Genomic DNA, 23,597 nt, shown 5'->3' with positions numbered 1-23,597 from the left:
TTTGTTTTATTTTGATTTAGTGATTTTTTATTATTATTCAATTTGTGGCATTTCTGTGGTCATTGTCCATTTTTTTATTTTATTTTCTGCCATTCCTTCCTTCCCATGGTGATACACTCAATTTGAATTGTTTAAAAATGTTAATTAAAAAAAAAAAGATTAACACTCTTCTAAATAAACTCTATATTGGTGAATTTTCCAATAGGTAACTGTTGCTTATGATAATTAAATTTCTGTTGACAGCAGTAATAAGGATTATAATTCAATTCAAGTGATGAACAGGCTTTCCATTTAATAACTGCAAAAATACATTTTGTCTAAACTTATTTGTCAAATATTCTGTGGTTTCTATTGAAAGATGTCTAAAACACAAACAATTCTAATAAACTATTAATTGTCAATCTATTCTGGTAATTATTCATCAAAATGAAGCTTTTCCAGCTTAAAAATACATTTATTTGCCTAATGAATATATAAACTTGCAATAATCATAGTTGAAATAAACTGCCTCTTTCAATAAAGACAGAAAGATATTCATGTAAAATGACATCTTTCCCTTGGTTTTAAATTTGCTTTATTTTTTGTACTCCAAAAGTGTTGGTAATGATTTGGGGAAAAACAACAGCTTGACTGAAAAAAATAAAGATTCCTTTTCTGTTGCAGTACAAGAAATCAAAAATCATTCCTGCAATGTGATTTTAATCAGCCTTTTGACAGCCTATGTTTCTTTTTATTTCAAACAATTTGAGGGGAAACACCACCTCTATGTTCAGCAAAATATATAGAGAGAACAGAACATTTAATGCTGTGAAAGCAAGAAAAAATGTTACCTTAAAGCAAAGCTGGCTTGTTTTTAACTGAGTCAAAGGGAAACGTTTTCAGACATACCATTTCCTTTAACCTTTCTTGAGCTAATGACTAAAAGATGCTTGATTAACAAGACACACTAATTTAATTCTCAAACCAGCAGATGAACCATCTATGTAAGCTTACCTTACATTTCATATTTCAACAAAGACTCTTGTAGATTTCAGGAAAAAACAGGAATACGTCAAACTCTATACTTTAAACACTATAACAATTATTGGAGAATAAATATCTTGTGGTTCAGCTGAAAAACTAAAGAGACTGGAGATGCAACAGTGGATTTGTGTGTATGGAGGGACAGAGAAGCCTGTATCTCTTGAGGAAGCTCAAGTCCTTCAGTGTTTGTAGCAAGAAGTCAATCTATTCTGCCGTGCTCTGTTGGGGTAGATGATTTATAATGAGTCAGACTTAAAAATATACACTCAACAACCTGATAAAGAAGGCAGGCTGTGCTCTGTTGACTGCTCTGGAGCATGTGGAGATGATTGTGCAAAGAAGCATGAGTCATAAAGAGCACAGAGAACATGATGGACAACACTGAGCATCGTTTTCTAAAAAACTGTGATCCATTAACAGAGTGCCTTCAATCTGAGCTTTCTTCAGAACCATAGGAGATCCTTCCTGCCCACAGGATCCCCGTGACTTTGAAGAAAGTTGAAAAACTTAGTTGCAATTTATAATTTTCCTTTGAGTAATGACATTTTTAATTGAACATAAGACGTAATGTTACATTTAAAGGAAACTGTTACAGACCCTCTGGCCAAACACTCATTTACAGAGACAGTTCCCAGTTAGGGTTTTAGAAATCAGTCCTTAAAACTAATAATACAAAGAAACATTTATATGACAGTAGAATTAGACTTTAATACAGTCCAGAGGTTGACCTTTTTAAAATGGTAAAACAAGACTTCAATGAAGAGAGCACTGTAAGCATGACGAGCTTTAGTCTCTGTTTGAGCTCATTTTTGTAGAAATTTTAAGGATAGTCAATTATTTGACTGCATATTTCAAATGTGGGTCTTAAAATGAAAAAGATGATTGTTCAAATGATGTTTGGCATCTTTACTGCATTATAATTTCTGTTTGCATCGTTATGACTCCTGCTGTGGGTGGTTTTTAAACCACCTGACTAAAAACCTCTGGGACTTGGTTATCAATACATTTACAAGTACATTTTAAAAGAGATAATAAAAACAACCTAATCAAACTGTCAAAGCTTAGAACAAGACTTTATCAAGACTTTAACACTGATTGGTTAGTTTGGCTCCATACAATTACACAATAAGAAATGTGTGCAAAGTTAAAGCATGCAAATATAATTTAACAGCATCTTAGGAACTGTTTAGATTGATTTCTACAGTTTTAGAAACTTTCCTAATGTGAACTTCAAATTTAAGTTGGGAATTCCCAGATATTTTAAATCATTAACTTTTTGTACTTCTTTATAATTTATTGGCAGAGGAAAATTACAAATTGTTTGTTCGATTGGGGAAAAAAACCCATCAAGACAGTTTTGGTACCATTCAGGGACAGAAAATCATCTTTAATCCAATCATTTGCCTGTTCAATAGCTCTGCATTACAGGTTTGATCCTGCTAATGGACAGCAGTATTTACATTTAAAAAAGAGAAGAAAAGAGTCTGAGACTGGCAGGTAATGTTCATGTTATGATCGTCATTATCGTCATCAAGATTTCCATCATCTCTATTATCATCATCAATCTTCTCAGATCTACTGGTGTAATGAGCTCATAACAGCATGAGGATGATTGCATAGACACACACACACACACACACACACAGTATAAGGGCTGGCATCTGTTTGGGCACGGCGTCTCCTTCCAACGGGCCCTCTATATAATTTTCTTTTCCTATTGGTTCTTTGTTGTTATCTCTCTTTTTCCATTTCTGTGATGTTCCTTCTTTCTTTCTCTTGTTTTTCCACTTTCCTCTTCTGGTCACTAATATGAACTTGAAAATGCGACTATGCAATGAAATACAGGATCCTCAAATGCCTCCTCTGCACTTGAATCTCACACAAAGACACACGGATACACAACAGTAGGTTCACTATTACTGGCCTGATGTGTTCAACCCCCCTGTGGTGTTGCTCCCTCTGTTTTTGGCTGTTCAAACAAATGCCTTCTATCTCACCATCCAGCCGCTCAAGGACACCTTTTCTTACACAAATACAGTCTCACACACACACACACACACACACACACATACTTGCATGCATGCACAATATAGCAATCAAGTCACTTTCCTTTGTGGCCTTTCTTTGAGGAATATTACAGGCTTCTTCTCATCTCTGCTTCAGAGAGATGACTTGAGAAATACCTATCCCACTGCTCAAGAATTCACTTATTTGAAGATGGCTCACGGGACTACTGAAGTTGTTTGTGTGAATGGAAAAAATTAACTTCGGCATGCATCTTTGTTTTTTGCCGAAGAACAGCTTCTCTGTTTTGAAACTAAAGTATGCTTTGTCTTCTTCCACATACTGAGACTCACCTCAAATAATAAAAAAAGAAATGTAACAGAACATGGTCATTAGACAAAAGTTAAAAACAATCAAAAGTATTAATGGCGTACTAGAATGCATATAGCTGTTCTAAAGGGAAAAGGAAATGAGAGACAAATTGAGCATCTTCTAAAAGATGGAATTTACATGCATCTTGAATTAAACTAACACCAACAGTTGCTAGGTACATTGAAGAATAAAATAAACAAGCAAAAATAAATATGAAAGCTTAAACTGAAACCATGACTAATGTCCATTAGTTTGATTTGCTGTAATGATTTTCCATGTAATTCGAGTCCAACTTCAAATGTATTGTGTGTAGTTTTAACATTTAAAAACATAGGTCTCTTTAAATGGGGCACATAAAGTTATTTTTTGCAACCCCATGAGGACCTGCTGTGTTTAAAGACCAACTACCAGAGGATCTATAAATGTACACATTTGAACTGATTGAGAAACTTTACAGATGTTTTACTTTTAAGACTGGGCCAAAAACGGAGGTAGTCTCAGCAGGGGGTCTCATTTCAACACAACACTTACTTCTTAATGAGAACATACAAGTCACTGCAAAAAGTTTGTGAATTACCATGTATCCATGTCTTTGGGATTTTGGAAATAAATGCACTACATCCAAAACATAGTTGAAAATGAGTTGGATTTTAAATTAGCGTTCTACCGTTCAGAGCACGTTCAATAACTGTTGACAAAAATCATCCAGATGCTTAAATGATTTGCTCGAATGATCTGCCATTTGTGCTTGTAAAAAAACATTTATTGGGTGAAATTTTCACTTGTATTTGTGTGCAAAACAGAAACAGGTCTCATGTATTAGACAAACATTAACATCAGACACATCATTCATGTCACATGTAACATCAACAATGGCGATTTACAAGCTCATGCTGCAGCTGCTGCAGAACAGATGCCACTCACACTGTTGAACTAGAGAGCTCCATCAGTGACAAACAGCTAGATTCTCAAAGTAAATGTTATCATATGTCCTTCCTCCCAGCAGCTGTTAGACTCTGTTGCTCTCTTTATACATCCATGTTATCCATGTGAAAAAGTTTTTTCACTTTTTGTAAATGGTCTGTTTTTTAAGCACAAGTATACATGCACATTTTGTAATTATTATTATTTGTATTATCCTGCCCAGGTGCACATTTCTTTGGATTTTTGAATTCTTAGATTTTTTTCAAGATTGACATTTTCTTATGCTGTAAATTTGCCTTTACTGTGTGGTATGTTATTCTTAGTTCTGTTTGTATCTATTTTTTGTTGGTTAAACTTGCCTGTCGCCTGGATGGTAGAACACCTGAATTTCCCTTCTGATGTTTTTCTATTCTATTCTATTCTATTCTATTGTAATAGTTGTATAACTAAGAAAACTGTACTGGGTGTAATGTATTCTACCAGAAAGTGGAAGTATATTACTTTTACAGAAAAATTTATATTTCACTTATAAACTGCATAATTAGCTCAGGTCTATTTTAAAATTATCTTTAATGTACAATCAGACCAAACTTGTTCTTTTTTTAATTAGTAAATTCTTCCATTTTTTATTTCTTGATTTTCAATCTTACTTCATATTATATCCATTCCTTTCTGTGATATTTGGTCCTTGGTGCACTTAAATGTTTCCATGGTTTAGTGATAATTAAGAGCTGAAACGTAAATGTCATGAACTTTTGGATAAACTGTTGCTGATTTTAACAAGATCCCACCAACATTAAGATCATGTGAAAAGTGAGGACTTATTGTTGGCTACCATATTATTCTGTGTTTCAGACTAACTACCCTTGACTCCTTCCTTTGTTGTCCTCATTGTCTTTCTCTTCTCCATTCACCAGGGCCGTGAAAATTTTTCTGGCCTTAATCTTATCTTTTTCTGTACTCAGTTGCCTGATCTTTGTATAATGTGGGTAGCGTCTGACGCCAAGCCATACAAAAGGTGCTGTCGCACACAAACAATGACAAAAAAGGTAAATGTCTCTGTCTGCTTCACACACGCAGATTGTGGACACAAAATGGAAAGACACTTTTATCTAAAGAAATAAGAGATTTACACTCACACAACCCCTTTTAAACCTTGTATTAGCTCTATAAACATTTCACAGCATACTTAAAAAGGGCTATTTATAATTATGCAGTCTTTGCTAAAGTATTACTACTCAAATCTATTTTTCACATTTTGTCATCTTGAAATAGCAAACCTTTATGCCTTATCCTTTATGTTATCTGGAAGGCCAGATGGTGCTAGATTTTGAAATTGAAGGTAAAGAATCCATCCATCTCAGGCAATGGAGGTGGTAGTTATGTCAGAGATTTTAGCAGCACAATTAAGAAAAACAAACTAAACAGGTGTGGCTTGTTTAGAAGAGTTAACAAGAAGACACTTCCTCTTGCTGAAAAGATGTTCACATGACAGGTTAGGTTTTCATATGTCTGATAAAACTGCATAAATGGAAAGATGCAGAATAATAAAGTGGTTTCAGCACAATCATCGTTTTACCAGCAGCCAAGTTTGGTTTTTACAATTATTAAATAAACTATTAACTTCTGCCTTTACTTAACTAATCTGAAAAGAAATGTGAGACCATCTGTACAACATCCAAAGTTTTGCTCAAACTAAGTCATACAACAGGTCAACAAATCCATGGAATGAAGCTGATCTTCATTGGAAATCCTAAAAAGGAAAATAATCAAAGTGTTCCAACTGACTTTAGACGTAAACTTTATCAAAATGTTATTTTGATATTTGAATTGGGTGGAATTTTTGCATGTAAAATGTATGCAAATCTTTATTGAACTGTAGCAATGTTGCAAAAAGAATGCTTGAAAGAGTTCACATTGCAAAGGTCAAACAGAGGATGATTTCCTGACATTATAACTCTTAGTAGACATTTTGCACACTGTTCAAACATGAATTGTACGTATTTCTTGTTATTTATTCATGCTTTGAGCTTGACATTGTGGAAAAATACCTGAATAATGTACATCAGCAAATTATAACTTCCTTGAAGATTATATTTTTGTGGAAATTTGATGAAAACCCTCTGGGGCAGATGCAGTTGTATAACATAATTTCTAAGCAATTTAACAAGATAGAGAACACTGCTTACTTAGAATCCCAGGACATAATCAGAAAGTATATCTGTATTCCTTAAGGAAGCACATGTGCAACACTAGTTTCATATTAAAGAAGAAGAAGATATTTGTTCCACACTGAATCACTTTGTAAGCAGGAGTTCATGAGGAGTTCATAAAAGCAAGAAAGTACGTTATCTTGTTCATATTCTCTTTTAAACTCTGAAAAATAATTGTAAGCCTGTGTTTGCGCAGCCATTGGGAGAAACTGCTTCAAGTGTCTGATTGCGCTGAAGAGAACCATATAAAATTGCCTTGTGTTTTGGCTGTCAGAGAAAGAAATTAGGAAGAAAGATTATCATATTTTCATGACTACAAGTTGCTTTAGAGTATGTCGGATTAGTATGCATCAAAATAAGTAAAAATACCTGTCACACTGGACACTGGAGTATGGAGTACACTGGAGTATGAGTTGCATTTACTTAGAAATTGTGAAACATGAGGGTGACCTTGTCCATGTTAATGATAGGATTTTGTCAAACTCATGGAAACTGTTGATTTTGACTTGGAAGTCTGCTAGCAGTTCCAGACTGTTACAACCCCACCCTAAAATTCCTAAAGTAAATTCTGGCACTGGGCTTTAACATAAAACTAAAAAGTAATCCGAACAGTTGAGTAACAAAAGTATAATTTATTTTACAATCCAGATAAAAACAACTACTACAGGAGAAAATAAAACACAGGGGAGCTTAAGACTTCAGGGTCTCCAAGGCCAAAATAATAAACAAAACACCCCTTTATAACTATAAAATAAAACAACCACTTGCTAAAGGAGAACTAAAGGAAAATACAAAACCTAAACTCCCTTACTAACAAAAAACAGGAGAAAACAGGTTATAACAAAAATGGCAGAGAACCCCTACCAGCTTCCACCTCTGGATAATTGTACAAAGTTGCTCACAGCAAACTTAAGACAGTTCTCACACACACACAGCTCTCAAGCAGAGTCACAGCTTATGGCCCAGGTCAAACAAAAGGAGAGGCTCTGACATCTCCAGCTTGCTGCTTATATATGGCGGCTGACGAGCCCCAACACACTTCACCTGCAGCAATCAGGCAGAGCTGAAACAGAAAACACAGAGCTCTCAAAAAAAGAGAGCCCCTAGAGGTCAGTGACCGTAACACAGACACATCGATGTCTGTTCTCTAAATCAGTGCATCATGGCCAGGCAAAGTGCACAGCATAGCGGAGATGCATACAGTGTAAATTTGGGGGCATAGAGAGGCGGCAGTGTCACATGAAGCAGTACCACAAAGACGTTTCCGCCTGCAAAGTCATTTATATCAATCTCCTTGGCAACTACTCTGGCATAGAAACATAACTTCATCATTAACAAACCTCAGCAGGTGTCCTAACAGTTTCAAGAGGTTGCATCGATAGATAGACATCGTTAACTGGACGCGCTATGGTAGGAAAATCTGACGAGGAAGCACAGATTGTCAGAACATCGACAGCACATGTACCCAATTGTGGAGGAGCTCCTCCAGGCTGTGATTAGTTTTCTTCGTGGCTATAATCGGCAATGTACAATCCCTGGTGCATGTCCGTCAACATGGATTAATATTTAACGCATTAGTCAAACAATTCCTCATGAAGAAGACAAAAAATATGTCCAAACTATAAATTTGGGAACAACCAAACTATGAACAAAAAAGTGTGACTTATTGTTCAGAAAATATGGTACTGTCTTCATGAAATGCCTAATGCTAGGATCCTGGGATTAATTTATTATTTCCCAAATTTCATGTTTAGTTTTGCGTCAAAGTGTTCAATCTCCCTCTACTCTCAATCTCTGCTGAAAGAAGAGTACAAATCTTTAACTGTCAATCTTGTTTTTACATTAAATGCAGGAATCTAAGATAACTGATAATCTAAGTTCAGACTTGGGTACAAAGCCTTAGGGTATATATGTGTGTGTATATATATATATATTTATATATATCATGTGTGTCTACATGTTGAATGTATGTTCAGTTGAGTGTTGACAGTGACAATAAGAAGCCTAATCCAGGGGTATTTGTGTATTACTCTTATCTCCTCTCACATATTTTATCCTCAGGGTACTTAGACTGCTCTCCTGCTGCTCTTCACACAAACACACACACGCACAGGGCATGCACAGGGGAACTGGCACCCATTGACACACAAAACACACACACACAGACGTTTATACCTTTTCTCCACAGTCAATAGTACATGAAAATCCAAGGGCGGATCGGAGAATTTTGCCACCAGCGTTATGATCGGGGGCAAAGCAGGTTCTGAGGACTGCATTTGTTGGCGTGTGTACATGAAAAGATACAGTCTCCATAAATGACTGTGTTGCTGGGATGTAGAATGTTGCCATCAGGAAATTTAAAGCATTGCTTCTTAGCCTGAGAGAAGATGACTTACCAAGCTGCAGCTAACCTTTCTTAGCTACGGCTAAGAAAGGTTCCTCGACAGCTTTTTTTATTTAATCTATAAATATATTAGCTGCCATTTCAAGTTTTCATGGGTGTCAATCACACATTGCTTTGTTGTCAACTACAAATTTAAAGCAAACTGAAAGGACTGAGCAAACTGGTGCAGGGTTTCCTCAACTACCTATTTGAATCGATTACTAAAGATCTTTGATAATGAAACCCAAGTAGAAAATATGAGAAATGAGCCTAAAGGCCACTCAGACAGCGAGAAGCCACTACTCCAAAAGCAACACATAAAGCAAAATTAGTTTGTCAATCGACTCACAGCTGTAATTCTTGAGACATGTCCTGAAGTCTATTTAAAATTTTATTATTTGTCCATGAAGACTACTGCTGCATTTTGAGTAAAAAAAAAGGCAAACTCTGACAACACCATCCCAACTGTGACGTTTTAAAGTTAGATGGAGTGGTGGTAGTCATGCTGTGTTGGGTTTTGCTGGATGAGGGCAAGTTGAACTTCACAAAATAGATGGCAGAATGAAGCAAAAACGTTATGTGGAAACATTAAGGAACGTCTAAAAACATCAGCCAGGAAGCTGAAGCTTTCACAAATGTGTCTTCCGAGCAGACAATGATTGTAGACGTACCAGAAATGACTTACAGTGACTTTAAGTGAACAGCTGCATCTACATCTGCATAACCATCACTGATACTAGTAAGCTGTGTGTGTGTGTGTGTGTGTGTGTGTGTGTGTGTGTGTGTGTGTCTTGTCCTCTCTTTCTGTCCTTTACAATACAGAAATCTATAATTCACTGTCACTGCTGGACCCCACAGCAAACCCTGCTACTTGATGTGTGTGTTCATTGTTTTCTAACATTTTCTTCCACTCTCTTTACCTTTCTCCCTACCAGGTAAATCCCAGCCTGCCTCCTCACCTCCACTAAAAGTAAGAAAATCAATACCTGTGATCTCTCTTTCTTTTGCTCTCCTTTTCTCCTGGTCTTGTTGCTTTGCTTTGCTTTGCTCTGTTGGGTTTTTAGAAAATGTGTACAAACACACATGCACATGTTGGAGAAAAATTTATGGTCTGGATATTTTAAAAGTGGTCAATTTCTGTATTATTTATGTGCTGCTGGATGTAACAAATGTGGCACACTGAACAGGCATACTCATCATTTGAATTAAACATTTTTAAAATCAACTTTCAGAAAATAAATCGGCTTTTGTTTTTCCAGCATTTGTTTTAATCATTCCAGATTGGTGAATGTCTTAATGAAACAAATACGTTGCAAAAAGCCTGAGAACAGTTTATGCAGTAATTTTACTAGAAAACAATGATTCTAAAAGTTGTTTTGTTATTCTGGGATGGTATTATGAATGATGCGTTTTGATGCAGTGTCCAAACTTTTTGCCACAGTTATGTTGATGGTACTTTGCAGGTAACAAAATTATAAATTTTATCACAACAGTCAAATATTTAGAGAAGGGTTATTTTTTACTCTGTACACAAAATAGCTTCTGAAACAAACAAACGTGTGATTTTTGGGGAAAATGATCTGCAAATTGTTTTAGATCCAAAGCATTAAAAACAGTTTTGCAGGTTTGAATGAAGGTTCTGATTAAACTTTTTTGGCAGTGTTTTTCTCATCTGTTTTGAGACAATATTAGGAATTGATTCACTCTTACTTTGAAACTGTTTTCTTTATTTAACCAAGTTAAATATGCCAATTAACTGCAGAAAGTGGTGCACTTCTTTCGAGCAATAGTCACTGGATACTTATGCTCCTATTTGTTATGTAATTAAAAAGAAACAAAAAAGCTCAATAATCCAAAGGTGGATACTTGGTGACATGCTCAACATTTTTATCTTAAGGTTGCAGTTTCTCTGTAAAAAGAAAGAAAAATGCGCTAGCTAAGAAAACCGTCTCCATCTGTATGAATTGCCTGAGCTTGTGGGCCAAATATATACCATGCTTGAACTGCTTTTGATACTACATAAAATCAGTCGAGGGCCCAGAAATGTCCCCCAGATTGGCCTAAATATGTACTTCACACAGCAGGTCGCTACACTCAATTCCAATTTGTTGCTGAAATCGTAATTTTTTGTGTGTGGGTGTTCTTACTACTAATTAAATGCAGCTGCAATCAGATGTTTGTGTTAACAGTTTATGACCCCAAAGCGACCTGCATGCGCAGAAGAAGAGCGTAGACATCGCAAAGCAGCACGCTGTTTACTGAAGTAATAATAATGGATGCCACTGTCTATGGATCAGTTTTAAAGTTGTTGAGCAGCTGACAGTTTTGGCACTAATAAAGTTAAGGGTGTCAGCACTACTTCCTTTAGCCATTGTACTTTACCACAACTCGCTTCTTCTGGTACAGAATTATGATACATGTCTCATGTCAATTAGTAAAACACAACATGACTGTTCTGACTGCAGATGCTTTGGAAACTATTGAATACGTATTGAAATTAGTATCACATATGGAAGTGGCACAAATTGGACGCTTTTTGGGGTGAAAAAAAATCAGAATTGGGACACATTTGATTTGTTATGAAAGTGTGAAATTCTTGGACCTCACTGACGATACATGCTCGTACTCAAATTACTTTTAGTATTACTTTAAAAGACAGAGTTTTCCTGCAGCTTTGACAATGCGTTGGTTTTGACAGGAGAATGAATTCAGCTTTATATCATTCCTCTCTCTGAGAACAAAGTTATTTAAATAGATTTTACAGCAGTTATCTTCATCTGGTTGTGATGTGACTTGTTGTTTGCTTTATCAGATGTTTTTGTCATCCTTTCAGAGGGTGTATTATTTCAACTGTCCTTCAGTGAGTACAGATTACAAAATGGATGGAAATAGGCTTAGAGTGAACAGTAGAGCGAACTAGGATCTATAAATTATACTGAGTAAATACCTTCATCATTCTCTCTTTCTATATTTGTTACTGATGTCAAGTTTTCAAAATTTAAATATTCATTCAAGCTCACCGAATGTTTTTGAGACTAATTGATCATATGCTGCTGGCTACTTACGTTTTTAACAAATTAATAACATGGATTTTTTTATGTTTATAGAACTGAAACAAACACTGAAGCAACGATCACGAACTTAAGTATATAAATGAATAAACAAATATAATTTGATATACATTAAAAAACTAAAAATACTTTATTGGACATGTTATTGAAATGCTAAGAATTGTACCACTAAAATGCCATGAAGCTCAGTGATTAATAACATTCATTCAATAATCCTTTTAAATACGCTTGTACAAAAAGCCCCACATGTATTTCTATTGAGAATCTTTTCTACCTTTAGTCTTATTCATACAAAGGAGTTAAAGCTTAGTTCACTTTTAATCTCCTGACTGAACCTGGTCACCCGCAAAACCCAAAGAAAATGAGGATTAGTTTGACTGAAACAGCTACCTTTTTCTGTATATTTCTGGAATATTATATATTCTTTTTCCATTTGAAATATATAAAGGCCTTTATGTTAAAATAATTGGCCAGTTTAATCCTATGTTGTAGTAATATGATGAATGTGGAGAGTGGAAAATTAGTTATTTTCTTTCCAGGATCCAGGAAGTTTCGGAATGAGTCTGCCTTGATACAGACAAGAGTATAAAGACCGAATAAAGAAATGAACAATGGAGTGGAAAAAGTATTTGGATAATCTGTCAGTTGTTAATAATATTTACCTTAACTTGCAAAGAGATGACTATGGATCAGTTATAGCAACATAAGTTACTTTATTAGTAACATGTTGTTCTCTATATCCTACGGTTTGACTTCTACACTTGTTGAGTTAATCGTTTTATTTTAGCTTTTAACAGTTTTATTTTTCTACACATTTGTAAGTTTTGAAATGGTAGTACAAGTATGTACAGAAGTCCAAGCTTTTGTTGTTACATGGTAAGAAATGATTATGAGCTACTGCTGGTAATCAGGTGCATTGTTGAAATGTCTGTAGAAAATGTAAATAAGAAGAGAAAACATGAACTCAACTTTGTGCAATGGATGAGATGCAAACAAAGACCCAGAAATGGGCAAAAGGAGCTGAATCTGGGCTTGGATGAAAGCTAAATTTTCCATTTCTCACTATTGTCCTTCATCAGAAACAAGAACATAACTAAACAAATATGGTTTATTTACAGAAGAAGATGCATTACACATTCAGCTGCGGGTGAGAGGTTGTGCTTTTGTTCTAACCTGGCTACATACTGAAAGCTGTGACTAACATGCTGCATGCAAACGGAGAAGCAGAGATCTTTTGTGAAATTCAAAATGGGAATCAATAACGTAAAACATTTGCAAGAAGTCACTGTGGAATGCATAATAATGTAATTCTGGTCCTCCTTCAGACTCAACTCTGGGCAGGGGGGAGAGGGCTGCATTCATCTACTGCAGAGATAAGACCAAGTTAGCCATGTCTGAGCTGTTCAGTGAGTTTGAAATTGTTCATTCTGGCCATTTTATCATGGCTGGCAAAGATTTCAGTTCTGACAATTGTGTACTGTTTTTGTCCAAATACCAATATGTCCACTTCAGGCATCAAACCAGCTACAGAATTATTAAATTGGCTCAAATGTCATCTGCGTATCCAGATTTTTTGTGGATTGAGATTACAGTCAACAATAGTAATTTTCACATTAATATGATTTATACTGTGCAGTCTGTTGGACAGAGAAGTGTAGAGGTGATGTCACTGTCATCAAAACCGTTTCACCTGAGCGAATCAGAAGCTTAGGGAGAAGTCTTGGAGTTATGGAGATGTTAGTTTGACAAGAACTCTCCCTTTTCAGCCATTTTATTACAAACACAAAACATCCAGTAGTAATGTTTTGATACCAGGACCACGAATTATCTTCAGCAGCAGCCAAAGATAAAGTGAAATAACATCACAGTGTTTATTTTTTGAACATTTCTTAAATAAATGTCTATGGTTATCATTTGAAACTAGACTTTAATTTGAAACTACATCATGATAATTATTGAAATATGGTATTTTTTGTCCCTATCATCCAGCTGTATCACGGCAGCACTTTATCAGCACAGTTTAAAGATGCCACTATTGATCCTGTGCCAAACAAACCAGCCAGACCTGTAGTGGACACCTCTGTAATTATTAAGTATTTAAAAGTCAAGTGGAAAAACACAAAAAATGATGTCTTCCTCCTTTCTCTGAGCTCACTACACTCAACCTTTTGACCGATGGAATGAAACGTACCATCATGTTATCCTTGTAAAAATGAGCAGCTATTCCCATCCGCAGTCTCCCAACAGGGGATGGTGGTGCAGCTCAGCGGCAGAGAAGCTGTTTGATCCCTGGACCTGCAGCTTGTTGAAGTATGAGTAAGCGTAGGCAAGCACAATGGAAGTTAGAAACATCAAGCACAATTAAGCAAACTAACTGCATCAATAGAAAAAGTGGAAACAGATTGTAAAAAGAGTTGTAAAAGAAATACAAAAATAACCGAGAACATGTTGAAAGCAACAACAGGATGAGACATTAAGAGAATATTGAACACATGAAGAAAAGCTTGTGGGGGGAAAAAATGTCAGGAAACCAGCAGAAATCTATCAGTGTTTAGAAAGCATTTCATGCTAATATGTGTGAATCACAGCAACAGGAAATGCAGCATGTTGAACAATGTCCACCTGGGAGGAGAAGGCAAAATCCAGGAAGCAGTTGTTAGGCGAGAGGTGATGAACAGCCTGGATACGTCGCCAGTCCGTCACAAACAACAGTACACACACCCTCATACCTGAGAACAATTAACCTAGAAGTCATGTTTTTGGACAGCGGGAGGAACCTAGAGAATCATGCATGCACAGAGAGAACATTCAAACTCCATGCAGAAAGACCCAGGCCAGATTTCTGACTTATTATTTCTGTCTTTATTTGGCATTTAGCAAATAAAAATAACTATTCTAACTGACCTAAAACAAGATATGTTTGGTTTGAGTTAGCTTTAGACAGTGAGAAAAAAAGCTGTATTGTATTTTTATTTGGCATATTTTAAACTTCAGGTTTATAGAAGATTAGAATAAGATTTATATTAAAATATATGTTTTTATCTACTTGAGATAAAGATCGTTTTACTTACTTGACTTACTTGTCTCCAATTTATTAAAAGTTTCACATGTTACATCCATAGCAAGGACAAGTAGGAAAAAAATAGAGAAGATGTTATGGAACTTAGCTCTTTGGTTTATGTTTTTTTTTTGTCACAAACAGCCCTATTTAAAAAATATTCTTCACTGCAATTGATGGTTGCATGAAAACGAGTTAGTTATACACTGAAAATACCTTTCATTTTGAAATAAGTGTACTTAGAGTTAAAAATTCAAACCCTTAAAATCCCCCCCAAAAAATTAAATAAAAGAACATATATATTTCTTATAAATATATTCCTAAAAAATATATTTCTATATGACATTTTACCATATTTTTCAGCATGTGCAAATTTGCTGCTGAACATCTTGGATTTCATTTTTCTAAATGTTTAACAAGAATGACTAAATATTATAAAAATGAACATTCGTCAAAACCTGTTGGACAAAAGGAGTTTAAACATTGCAGTAGGAAAATGAAAAAATATACAAACAACTGGTAAGAATGAAGCATCAGTTCTTTGGACTATTTGGACTTCAGGTCATCATGTTTTTCAGTCAGACTTCTTATTTTAGTTTTTTTTTGTGACACTCAGCTTCTTAGCTATTCTTATCTCCATCATAAAAACTAAATCCTTATCTTCACTACAGTGCGAGGTCATCCTTTGGAGCCAGAGGTCTCCTTCTTGGTTTGCTGCTCTGCAGAAACACGTTTCTGCTTTGCAGCATTTAGTGGAAAAGGGGGAATAAGCTATTGAGATGTTATCGCTTTCTTTCAGAAATTCTCCGAGGTTTTCTGTGTCTGAGCCAGCGAGACAGAAGGATGGACTATATTAACACATACCGCAATTGTTAAATATTTAAGTCCTATTCAAATCAGGTTATCCGGGGAAAGCCTGAACATCATGTAGCAGAGAAGCTGATCTCTGAAGTGCATGAAACTAAAACTAAACCCAAAATACTATTTTATGTCTGTAGAAAATGGATAATCTACTCATTTTGACTGATCTTACGGGTCAATCAAAACTAAATACAGGTTTTATTTATTCTACATCTTTATTATGGTAATTTAATATTTTGTTTGTCAGAATGTTGTCTTGAGATGACAGACATTCCTGTTATCTAAAGGCATTTTATCAGAAAACGCTGTGTTGTTCCCTTTAGATGGAAGTAAAATCAGTGAGGATGCCATCAGATTGTTTTTGTTGATGACAGGAGATCTGTCCGTTCACTTTGATGAACATGCTTCATACAAAACAAACTGAACTCACAGAACGTCTTGCAGTATTTTTTACCGCACTTTTTCCCTTTATGCCATCTTCATTTCCATCCATCCATCCATCCATTTTCTTTACACCCTTGTCCCTCAGTGGGGTCGGGAGGGTTGCTGGTGCCTCTCCAGGTATCGTTCCGGGCGAGAGGCGGGGTCACCTGGACAGGTCAAACAGTCTGTCGCAGGGCAATACGGAGACACACAACCATGCACACACACACTCACACCTAGGGGCAATTTGGAGAGGCCAATTAACCTGACAGTCATGTTTTGGGACTGTGGGAGGAAACCGGAGTACCCGGAGAGAACCCATGCATGCACAAGGAGAACATGCAAACTCCATGCAGAAAGACCGGGGCCAGGAATCGAACCCAGAACCTTCTTGCTGCAAGCTCTACCAACTGCGCCACTGTGCAGCCCCGCCATCTTCATTTGTTTTTTCTAATTGACACAGATGTTTCACACTTGGAGAAAAGAAAAACAGAGATTGACATTTGGTTACATCCTGCAGCACAGACATAGAGAAATCCACATAGAACTAATTTTGCAGAGATTTATTGAAATTAAGCTTGAAACAAAGCAAAAATAAATACGGACATAAAATACCTACCTGACACTTTCAGACAGATCGCACAAAACTCCCTTTAAAAGTATTTTTGCTGCATGAGATATTCAAAATTCATTATTTGTTTTAATTTAGGTGATTTTTTTTTCAAATTGTGGCAGCTCTCATTTTAACTGAGTTGAAAAAATATACAAGCTATATGGAATATAGCTATGTTTCTATTTTAAAAGAATAAAAACGGATTTTGTATGATCAAACTCTGATTTTCTGCCCATATGACCCCGTTTTTCCTGAAATAACTGAAAGGAAACTTCAGGTTTATATAGGAACCTTAGAAATAAGGTGGATAAAACATGTGTCTGTGGAAAATAGATATTTTTTCCCTTTGTCATTAAGGTGCTCTAATATTTTCAAGAGCTTGGAAGGCTAAAAGCAGGTCCAACTTTACACCATATGTAACTCCTGTCAGCTATTTAATGTGTGTCATTATGTTCTACTGGGCTCCTTTTTAGAGCTAAAATTTAAGTGGAACATGATTGTTCTTTCAAAAGACTTCTCTTCAAAACTCTTGGTAGTTATGTGTCAGGCAAGCAATCTAGCTCCATGTCGAATGTTCAGGATAATTTAACAGCATCAAGCACACCTGAAATAAACCTTTTACATTTTTCTTGAGAAACTGTTCAAATGTTTCTCCAATCTACACATCTAGAGAGATTTTTTAATTGTATTTTACATGGTTTCGTTTTAACCTAAATTGTAAAAAAAAAAGGTGATGATATACTAGATGAACATAAGTGCATCTATTTATGTACATGTATGTACATATACATAAACAAATGTATCTGTTATTTTTTTGCATCTACACCTGTAAAAACACAGTAAGAATGTTTACATTATTGGGAGAAAATCCAGGTTCTTGTTGCTAAAATTCATTTCAAATGATTTGAAATATCAGCCATGATTGTTATACACCAAAACCCGCTTTAAATGGCGCTCCTGTTACTGGAGAGAAATGGTGGTGTGGCTGTGTCGGGGAATTGGGCTTGGTGCCGTACATCTTACCTTGTCCCTCATTGACATATAGGGCTGCTTCTCCTGCGCTTCACTTGCTGTCTCCATTCCGCCCATGTTGAAAAGTTATGGTGTTTCCATTAAATAAGGAATGCAATTAAAATCACATGTGAATAAGTTTGTTCATGCAATAAGTAATTGAAAAACATGTCATCCATCATCCTCCAACTTCTTCCACTGGCTCTTTTCTGGTTTGAGTCAGTGACAACATCCGGTTGTTGATTATGTGATGTGTGATGCAGAGAAGTGTTTCCATTGCCATTTTGTAAAGTTCAAGAAATCACATTATTCTAGCGCCAAAACTTACAAACAAAAGTTTTTTCAAGAATGGCGTTTCCATTAAGCAAATTTATTTTGGAAATGTCCAATTGCACAATTATATGGTCAATGGAAAGGCAGCTACTGACAGTGATGGCACTTTATGTCTGTCCCGCTGGGGCTGCTGCGACCTTCTGGATCTGACTCCTCACAACCTCCGCTGATTATTTTAAAGCTCTTATGAGAGGCGTCAACATGTCTCAGCATTTTAATTTTGTGAGATAAACCTTTAAAAGTAAACAAATTCCATACATTTTGTAGTCAGAGTAATTCTAGCGTTTGATGCCTGAACCTGTGAATTCAAGTGACGATCACTATAGGTGTGTCATGCAGCATGCCACAGATAATAATCTGGTCAAATTGAATCGCATGAGACAATTCAAAACTAAATTAGATAAATTAAGAAATTTCAGAGAGGTTGCAACATGTTTTAGATCTATTGTCAATTCTTATTCTGTAGTTTTGTGCTGAAATGCCTCACCAACTGCCTCACCAACTGTGAAACAAGCCACGCCACAGGAATGTTGTTCCCGAGTGTCTCAGGGGGTGGTTCTCATTGGCCTGCTGTGTCAGCAGGCACTGCCATCGGCTAACTTCTTCTCCAGGGTGCTACTAATTTTCTGAGACTGCATGTAACCACAATTGTCTTCAGTCTTTCATTGCCAAGGTTGTTGCAAGACATTCAAAATATGCTTGTTGATCATGAGACCGTGCACAAGTAGGTTTAGATATAAATAAATGCCACTGGTGTGAGCTATGTAAGAACTTAGGCGACTTGGGGGTCTAGTTGACCAATCTACACATGGCTATTAGTATGTCTAGACATATAAAGGTCATGAAAGTTACATGCAAGTTAGAGGAGTTGTTTACAGTAGCTATGGAGACATACTTAACTCTCAGCAGTTTCTCCTTAAAGAGAAGGGGACACATACTCTGCACTGATTGTGTTTTTGTTTTGTTAGACGAAAAGAAGCCAGGAAGAGTAGGTAGCAATATTAAAAAGTCCAAATCCCTTCTGGTTTTCATCCCCCTTTTTTGCCCAGCAGTTATATTTTCATGATAGACTGATGGCAAAGGGAACAATGCCTCCAGTCTGGGAACATGGCAAGATTGTTAAGGTAAAAAAGAAAGGCTTGAAGTGAAATGTACATTCACACCTGAGGTTGGTGCAGAAGCAGTCATTTTAAACCTTTCTGATTTTATAGCATTTCTCTCTAACTCTATCCTTCATCCAACTCCTTCTGTTACTTCATTTACAGAAAGTAGTGTGATGTTCCTTACACATGCAAACATTAGGTACACATACACACACACCAAGAGTCACACATTTATACATAGGTCAATCATAGTGATGTGAATAAAACCCACAGGAACCTTTAGCAATGCGCCACAGTTTAAATATTCATCAATGCTTAATGAAGGCAAAGAAATTGATTGATTAAACTGTGTTAGCTTCACTATGGGAAGGTGTGAATGGCCTTTTGTTAACTGATTAGACTGCAGTAAATAATTAATTGGATCAGTGGGTATTTGGAATGATTTGAACTCAGGATTTGAACTGATTGAACACAGTTTTTGCCTTTAAGAGAGACCCAGATACTGCTTGATGCTCTTGTTATTCTGTGGTTTTGTTAAGGACTATATTGCATGGAGAGCCTTCAAGTTCAGCATCAATGTAAACAGGTAACCCAATATCAGCACCTTAGTTTGTTGACAGTGTTTTAAACAGGCATTGTTTGTGAAAGCTTCACAATCCTGATCTGTTATCTTATCTGCACAGCATCTGGAAATTGGAATTTAATCTAAATGTTTAGTCTAACATATATTACCACACCTGGAAGATGTTAGAAGACCAACAGTGGTAAAGAACTCAGTTAAAAATGACAGTTCTTGATTCAGCCCATGACCAGTTTTATACTCCATGCAGTATAACAGCATTATATTGCTTTAGTCTGTTTTATCCAATGGAAAGTTCCAGAACCTCAATGTCCAAGATGTGATGTGATTGGTCAAGTACGTGATGATAACAAAGGAAATGTGTTGGGAAATGTTTTAAGAGAATATGTCCATCAGCACGTAGGGCAGCTGCTGAAAATGTGTTGCTTGAAAGCTTTTATTTTGCTAGTTTTTGCTAGTTACAGTTATAAATAATCTCTTGGACTGCAGTGAGAAACTGTTAATGCTGAGTGAAGTCGTTTGATTATTTCCTTTCCATCAGATTTGTATGTTACTTTTTTCTTCAGATGCATCTGCTGTGGAAATTACAAGGAGGTTCATCTGCTATTCACAGTGTGTTTTAAAGAAAAATAAGATGGCAACACCAGTTTCTTATCATTTTCTACCTCCTGGGAGCTGCAGAAAAATGCCCCCTCATGCCCCTGCTTCACTTCTCCAGCTGTGAGAGCACATCTCCAAGCGAAAATCACCCGCAATGAAATACAGGTGTGAACAGCCACCATAGAAAACATCCAGGCTAAATTTTGCAATACAAATTGGCCAAGCCAGAAGTAAAGAGAGCATTTCTAAAAATGGACTTTGTGATGGATCAGACCAAAAACAATGCTCTTCAAGTCAAAACCGCTCATGTTGGTGTGACCCCATCACTCGAATGTGTTGCAAAAGCATACAAACAAACACAATGTTTAACTGGTGTACCTGAGGTAGAGTGAAAACAAGGTAATGTAATACACTCTCATGCTCCACGCACACACACATAATGACATAAGGATAGAAAACACACTTATCTAACACAAATTATGCACACCTGTTGGCAGGCTTGTGCTGAATGACTTCTACTTTGGACCAACTGTGTGTCGCACTTCACTGCTGGTGGCCAATTAGTAGCAGCCTAAGGAGTGACCTCCTGCTGAGGCTCCCAACCAATTACAGGGCTTGATTTATACCAGCAATAACTTCCTCTCACACTTTTGCACACGCTGCACAAGGTTTCGACTGTGGGCTCTCATACACAGGTAAATGATGTAGAAATTAGTATGAACAAGCAGAGTTAAAGACATAAACAATGGAATTGGAACAAAAACCCACACTAATAAAGTCAAAGACCCCCTATATATGCTATAATGATCAGCAATTAGAGCCTTTAGCAAAACTGCTCATATTTCAAGGAAGCCAACGGATGCTATAGTAGCAGTGCTCTGATAAAAACTTTTCATTTTTGCATATCAAGGACAAATTATCATAACAACTCTATAGTTTTGTGATCTGTCTTTGTCTATGGATTATGTCTGTAGTAACAGCTAATATAAAAGTAATGTATTTATACACAGTAGGATTATATCAAGCATTTCTCATTGTACAAACCGCATACTTTGTATTGTGCTAATAGATAGTCTTGGACCTTTTTATAATCATACAAAAGCTGTGCTTTTCACACTCATGGCTTCCCACTGACTATTTAAATAAACCCCCCTGTGTTCCTAAAGGTTTAATTGTGATAGTGGCCTCCTATGATTTTATTTATTTTTTTAGTTTAAGTTGAGCTGTTAAGAATCTTGAATCATTTGCAGTTTCACGCCGTTTTCTTGGTGCAGAGAATGTGTTTTTTTTTTTTTTTTTTTTCCAGCACAACATCCTAGGCCAAACTGATGTTTTGGCTTCAACTCAAGTTCTTCATTTCTAGTTGCAACTGACCCCAAAACTATGAATAGAGGCTTGAATAAACTTCAGATGAATGAGGTTCATTATTATCATGCACATTTAGACATGAGGAAAAAAACTCCAATGAATTAATCTCCTACTGGTATTTTTAGAGATCCTGTGTTTGTTCCCAGCACCAACAATGATGTTAGTGGCTATAAGAAACAGCATATTGTCTTTTATCAGCCTGTATAGACTCCTAATAAGTAAGTTATGTACCAACCCGTGACCCTGCAAGAATAACAATTTTAGATGATGGAAAGATATAGTTTGAATTTGATACTATAATTGAGTTAATTGTTACAATTTAACTTGATAATAAAAATATATATCCAGTTGTAAACAGAGCATTTACACCAACTGAAAGCTTCATGACAAGCAACATGTTCCACTGTCTGGATAAAGATGCGTCTTAAACTCAGAGCAAAAACTGGTCTGTACAAAAAGTTTACTTTCTAAAAAGGTTAGAAGTTTTCTGCTCGCTTCTTCGATGGATGATTCAAAACTTGGTGAATAAAAAAAGAAATTAAATTACAAAAATTAATGGGACAAGAAGCTCCAGAACCCACTGCAGCTGAAGGATTTGATCACTAGCCATCAAGCAAAACAAGCTTGTGGGCACTCCTGAGGGAAATGCTTTTATTCTAATGTTACAAATCAAAAGTGGACATTTTGTTTCTTAAAGCAGTGCCACCAAAATGACTCATACACTGTATGGGGAATTCATGAAACAAAGCAATCTCCTGTTCTTTTTTTTTTTTGTTTTGCAAATGTTTTGCCTGCACTATTTGGTTTATTTCTGCTTGTTTATGCAGCAGATTTTCTAAAACACACAGAGAAACAAACACACCTGTAAATGGGAGCAATTTGCAGCTGTTATGAAAATACTTGACAAAGAAATATACAGAGAAAAATCTTTTACTTTTTATTTTTGTTTTTTAAATAGAATCAACTGAAAAGTCAAATTCATGTCCTGATAAGGGACTCCTCCAAGCTTTGAGAACAACATGTGACTAAATCAGAAAGGAATGCAAATCATTGTAAAAGATGATGGATGTTAAGCATTTCGCTTGGAGACGCTTGGAGATAAAAAGCCTTAATCTTTTAAATAAAAGTATCAGATTATAAAACTTTTATATGTAGCTACTAATGCAGAATTTCAGATATACCTAATACAATATTTTGCTGTACCACAATAGACAGGAAACATGTTCAGTGTGCCATTAATCAATCCGTTGTCTACCCTTATTCTGAGATCCGGTCAGATAAAAAAACACATCCGGAAGCAGGACTCAGACATTTCTCTCTCTGGTAACTTTCTCCTGCTCATTCTGAGGGATAACAAGGTGTTCCCAGAACAGAAGGGATGTGTAGTCCCTCCAGCATGTTCTATCCCAGGGTCTCTTCTCCATGCGATGTGCCTAGAAAACGTAAGACAGAAGAAGTTCACTTTCTTCACTTGCATCTGGAATCTGATTCTTTTATTGATCTATATTTCTTGATCATCAGGTCAGGCTTGTATTCCATTGGACCTTGTTGATTTTGCTTAAAATTGAAAGAAGTGTCTTTGGTTTCTATTGTGCAGTGCTGGGTAAGCAATCACTTGCCACGCCCTTTTCAATTTACATACATTTACATAAATGAT

General features: G+C 36.1%; 1 long non-coding RNA gene across 1 annotated transcript in view; it reads left to right on the top strand.

The window, feature by feature from the left end:
• Window positions 1–23,597, top strand: part of LOC103146628 (uncharacterized) — a 121,881-nt gene that overhangs the window by 44,357 nt on the left and 53,927 nt on the right. The window contains exon 3 of the long non-coding RNA XR_001663696.1: window positions 9,855–9,889. This is a non-coding gene — a long non-coding RNA (uncharacterized LOC103146628). The remainder of the gene's footprint in view (window positions 1–9,854; window positions 9,890–23,597) is intronic.

The sequence above is a fragment of the Poecilia formosa genome, unplaced genomic scaffold (genome assembly GCF_000485575.1).
Source record: "Poecilia formosa unplaced genomic scaffold, Poecilia_formosa-5.1.2 Scaffold164, whole genome shotgun sequence".
NCBI lineage: Eukaryota > Metazoa > Chordata > Actinopteri > Cyprinodontiformes > Poeciliidae > Poecilia > Poecilia formosa.
This window is presented reverse-complemented; position numbering and strand designations above follow the sequence as displayed.